General features: G+C 42.4%; 1 pseudogene; it reads right to left on the bottom strand.

The window, feature by feature from the left end:
* Nucleotides 1-1,522: 1,522 nt before the first annotated feature.
* On the bottom strand, nt 1,523-1,820 carry Rbis-ps2 (ribosomal biogenesis factor, pseudogene 2; annotated as a pseudogene).
* Between the last annotated feature and the right edge of the window lie 3,606 nt (nt 1,821-5,426).

Raw genomic sequence — 5,426 nt, 5'->3', positions numbered from 1 at the left:
CTTGAGATAGAATCTTCAAAATCCCATTTGCTTGGACTATGTTTATCTTTCGAACATCAGCTCTCGTAGAATGAACCCTTTTTTTATATTTATTTATGGTGCGTGCGTGCGTGCGTGCGTGCGTGTGTGTGTGTGTGTGTGTGTGTGTGTGTTGGGATGCAGAGTACATGTGCCATAGCGTGTGAATGAGGGTCAAAAGACAACTTGCAGGAGTCCGTTCTTTCCTTTCAGGTGAGCCTCGGGGATTGCCTCAGGGTGATAAGCCTATTGACAAGTACTTTCACCTGCTGAGCATCTCAACGACCCAGAATGTGGTCATGAATCCCAATAGCAGACTGATCACACATTTATACCTGGAAACTGAGTTTAAAATGTATATGCATTTAATGTACATGCATGTAAATGTTCTGTCACCATCCGTGCACCGAGGCATCTCTTTGGAAACACAGCCCACGGAGGAAATAGGGACCATTGTAGACCTTTGGGAGCTATGGACCCTTAGTAAGTGATTTTTGGAGGAGGAAGCGGGTAGACTTTCCAATCTGGAAGAGTGTTCACTGGGCCCATGTCAATGATGGTAATGGACTGCAGGTAATCTCTAGTAACAGTTTGCAGTGTGGTACTGTGGCTGGAATCTGAGATCTGTACATTGTGCAGAGGACCTCGTTTAGACCTATGCAGGTCCTGCGCGTGCTGCATCAGCCTCTGGTGAGCTCAGACAGGCTTGGACCATGTCGACTTAGAGGGCTTTGTTTCCTGGAGTCCTCCGTCCTTTCTGGCTTTTATATTCTTTCAGCTTCCTCTTTCTCTGGGTTTCCTGAGCTCCGAGGAAAGAGATTTGAAGGAGATAAACGGTTTAGGACTGAGTGTTTTACTCTCTTTTTAATGTCTGGCTATGGCCTCTGTATTTGTTCTTATGCTGCAGGAGGAAGGAACTCTGGTGATGACTGAGCAGGGCAATGATGATCTTTGTGGGTCTGGGATACCCCATGAAGGGCCCTCCACCAGGCTCAAGCTTTGCAAACATGGGGCTGGCAGGTTTCATCCTTTCTTCTTCCCTTTCCTTTGCAAAACCATTAGATTACATCCCTAAAGCTAGCAGCCCCTAAGGCCTATTCCACTGTTTGTCTGATGACTCATTTCTGAGATTGACCTCCAAGGTCTAACTATCAAAATACCAAGGTCCAGCAATCAAAAGTCAGTATTTGGCTGTACCAGCTAACCTGTCATTTAGGACTTTCCAACTTACCCTAACATAGACTCCCCCTGTTTTTCCTCTTAAAAACCTGTTCTTGCAACAATACCGCCTGTCTGCTTTTGCCCAATTCAGAGGCAACCCCAACCCCCGATTGTTTTTCCAGGGAATACATCTGCTTTTTGCTGAGAACTTGGTGTCTGGGTGTGTTCTCTACCAACTCTGAGGGGACCCTTACTAGTTCCATCCATTTATCTGCAAATTTCATGATGTCACTTTTATATGAAACATTGAATTTATTGATCTTTGGGGGGAATAAGATACATGTCATGTATTATAACCGAGCATTAATCTTGTCACTTTGACATCATTAGCTGGTTCATTTTCATGGCACAGCTCTTTCTGCTCAGATTTAAGAGAAAGGCTTTCTGAAAAGCTTACGAATCCTTTCTGTATATTTATAAAAGCTCTGTTCATTCTGTTGACTTTTTCATCATTCATAACGTTTATCTTAAAGATTAGTAGTAAACTGAATTTTGCCTTGCTTTTAGCCTTGGAGGTATTTTTGGCTCGAGAGGTGAAATATATACCTGGACTTCTGTCCTTTATATTTGTTCTTGGGCATTGTCAAACTTCGGGGAATTCATGTGGCTGCTCATTTCTGAGCTCCCAGTGACATCATCCTCAAACTCAAAACGCAGGAAGTATGGTGCCATTATTTTACCAGTGAATAGTACTCCACCTTGCAAATGTGACACATTTTCCTTATTTGTTCTTCTGTTGAGAGACATCTAGGTTGTTTCCAATTGCTCACTATTAGGAACAGAGCAACAACAAACACAGCTGAGTAAGTGTCTCTGTAGCAGGATGAAACGTCCTTGCCTTATACGACTTTGATGGCATAGTTTTTTGTTTTATCTTTTTTTTTTTTAAGATTTTTTTTAATCTTTATTAACTTGAGTATTTCTTATTTACATTTTGTTATTTCCTTTCCCGGTTTCCAGGCCAACATCCCCCTAACCCCTACCCCTCCCCTTCTATATAGGTGTTCCCCTCCCCATCCTTCCCCATTACCGCCCTTCCCCCAACAGTCACGTTCACTGGGGGTTCAGTCTTGGCAGGACCAAGGGCTTCCCCTTCCACTGGTGCTCTTACTAGGCTATTATTGCTACCTATGAGGTTGGAGCCCAGGGTCAGTCCATGTATAGTCTTTGGGTAGTAGCTTAGTCCCTGGAAGCTCTGGTTCAGAAACTTTTTTTTTTTTTTATTAACTTGAGTAATTCTTATATACATTTCGAATGTTATTCCCTTTCCCGGTATCCGGGCAAACATCCCCCTCCCCCCTCCCCTTCCTTATGGGTGTTCCCCTCCCAACCCTCCCCCCATTGCCGCCCTACCCCCAACAGTCTAGTTCACTGGGGGTTCAGTCTTAGCAGGACCCAGGGCTTCCCCTTCCACTGGTGCTCTTACTAGGATATTCATTGCTACCTATGAGGTCAGAGTCCAGGGTCAGTCCATGGATAGTCTTTAGGTAGTGGCTTAGTCCCTGGAAGCTCTGGTGGCTTGGCATTGTTGTACATATGGGGTCTCGAGCCCCTTCAAGCTCTTCCAGTTCTTTCTCTGATTCCTTCAACGGGGGTCCTATTATCAGTTCAGTGGTTTGCTGCTGGCATTCGCCTCTGTATTTGCTGTATTCTGGCTGTGTCTCTCAGGAGCAATCTACATCCAGGAATTGAAGGTGGGGGTCCATCTTTTCCTGAGTAACCCCTTACCTCAGTAGACATGGTGATTGAAATGGTGGATCTCTAGCTTGACTGGGTTTGCTTCCTCTTTTTCATGCTACTGGGGGTTTCTGGATTCAGTTGATATTGTAGTGGGAAGATGGAAGCCCCGGGGAGGCTGAAGTTTGGCTATCACTTTCTGGCCGAGCAACTCCATTAGCTTTACTTTCCTGTGTTCTTATGAACATGTTGGAGTAGTGAGCCACAAGAGGACCACCTCCCAGAGTTCCAGACAGGGGGTGGGAGAAGGAAGAACTCTTGTTCCAATTGTTCATTTTGTCATGGTTTTAGTCTGGGGAGAGAATCAGGAACATACATTTCCTGGTGTTTGTTATCTTAATGCTTTCAGTAGCTTCAGGCTATAAAGAATGAATTTATCTTCTGATTTAAATTATCTTTTCTATCACAGTTTTATGGCTCTCTTATCTACACCATAGGAAATATTCTGTATCAAGCTGATATATGAAATGGGGACAAAAGAAATTTAGACTTTCAGGGGGACAGAGGAGGGTAATAGGTTGTGTGAATCTGATCAAACACATCATTCTTATGTATGAAATTATCATTGTAGAACTCATTTGGGCAATTAATACACACTAGTAAAATCTGAGAAAAAAGATTAAACTTTGTAACTGGTTATATTACTTCAAAATATTATCAATTGTTATCTCTCTTCATTCCTTTTGTTTACTCCAATTTGTTTTGAACAGATATATGTAATGTGGGTAAGTGTTTGTGTATTCACATACACTTGGATGCTGGAGGTCAACATTCACCATCTTTTATCACTTTTCACCTCATTTTTTGAATAGGACTCTCACTAAACTTAGACCTCAATGATTGGGTAACTGGCGGCTTTTGAGCCCCAGGGTCCCACCTGTTTACACCTCTAATCACAGGGATTACAGGTACACAAGTTAATTACCATCATGTGTCGCAGTGCCTGGCTTTCATGTGGATGCTAAAGAACCTAGTAAGAAGTCAAAACAGGACTGAACTTTTTCTAGTTGCAGAAAATAAGGGAATGCAAAACAAGACAAACTAATTCCCAAACCCCCACAGTGACTGTGTGTGTGTGTGTGTGTGTGTGTGTGTGTGTGTGTAGATCAAAGGAGTACAGAAGGCAGTTCTCAGTGGCAAAAGGTGAAATAATTAACACAATAAGATGATGCTAGATGGTTATTTCATTTAGAAAATGAACATAGGTGTGGCTGCCTGAGGTGGTTTGAATATGTTTGGCCCAGGGACTGGTGTGTGTGGCCTTGTTGGAGGAAGTGTGTCACTTTGGGGATGGGCTTTAAGACCCTCCTCCTAGCTACCTGCAAGCCAATCTTCTTCTGTTTGACTTTGGAACAAGATGTGGAACTCTCAGCTCCTCCAGTGTATGTCTGCCTACACACTGCCATGCTTCCCACCATGCTGATAATAGATTAAACAATTAAATGTTGTCCTTTATAAGAGTTGCCTCGGCCATCGTGTCTCTTCACAGCAATGGAAACCCTAAGACTCTGCCAATAAACTAATGACCAAATAAGTAAGTAAATTTGAGGCTTCAAACATTTCTAATACAGAAAAATCCCAAGTAATTCATGTACCTGTTCTCCCCCCGCCCCCATAAATGAGAGGCTTAGCTTGCTACTTAGTAAGTGTGAGACATATATTGTGACTTCTTTCTAAAGAATGAATTCTGGGAAAGGGGAGAGAGTAACAAGGACACACGACTAAGGTTAATATCAGTAGTGACAAATCACTGTATCCTTATGGAATGAGGGTACAGTAATATCTCTGTGGTCTTCTTGGCCCTAATGCATAACCCCAGACCAATCAATGAGAAAAACATCACAAAACCTCAGATGGGGCATTCTTTAAAATACTGTACCTGTGTTCTGCAAAACTCCCAGGGCCATTAAAAGAAGAGAAATGTCATAGCCAAATGGAGCCTGAAAAGACAGGCAGACCAAATGCCATATGGTGTCTGGAGTAGAATCCAAAATGAGGCCAAGGTGAAAGTGAAGAAAATTTAGATTCTAGCTGATAGTAGGCCTGTATCAGATCACTACTTGTGACAAGACATTGACATCGGAGGGAACCAGATCTGGGGCATGGGGATTCTCTGTAGTGTTTTTGGTATTGTTTTTCAATTTATCTTCTAAGCTCAAATTATTCTGCAATATTTAAAAATGTGGCAAGGTAGAAAAAAGGCCCAATAAATTATAATAATTTTTTGTCTTCTTCATGTGATAGTGATAGCTATGCATATTTCCTTAAGTCGATAAGCCTTTTCATATACTGTGTGGTGGTGACAAGGGACATAGCATTGATGAAACAACTAATACCGCTGGCAATCTGTGCCTAGCCCAGAGTTATTTGTGAACTTCTCTGTCTCCTTATTTATTGTCTTTCTCTATCCTCATCTTTGCATAACAGGATAGAAAGACTCCCTTCTGGAT

This window comes from Rattus norvegicus, chromosome 1, assembly GCF_036323735.1.
Source record: "Rattus norvegicus strain BN/NHsdMcwi chromosome 1, GRCr8, whole genome shotgun sequence".
Classification (NCBI taxonomy): domain Eukaryota; kingdom Metazoa; phylum Chordata; class Mammalia; order Rodentia; family Muridae; genus Rattus; species Rattus norvegicus.
Note: the sequence above shows the minus strand (reverse complement) of the source record. Positions and strands in the feature narration are given on the sequence as shown.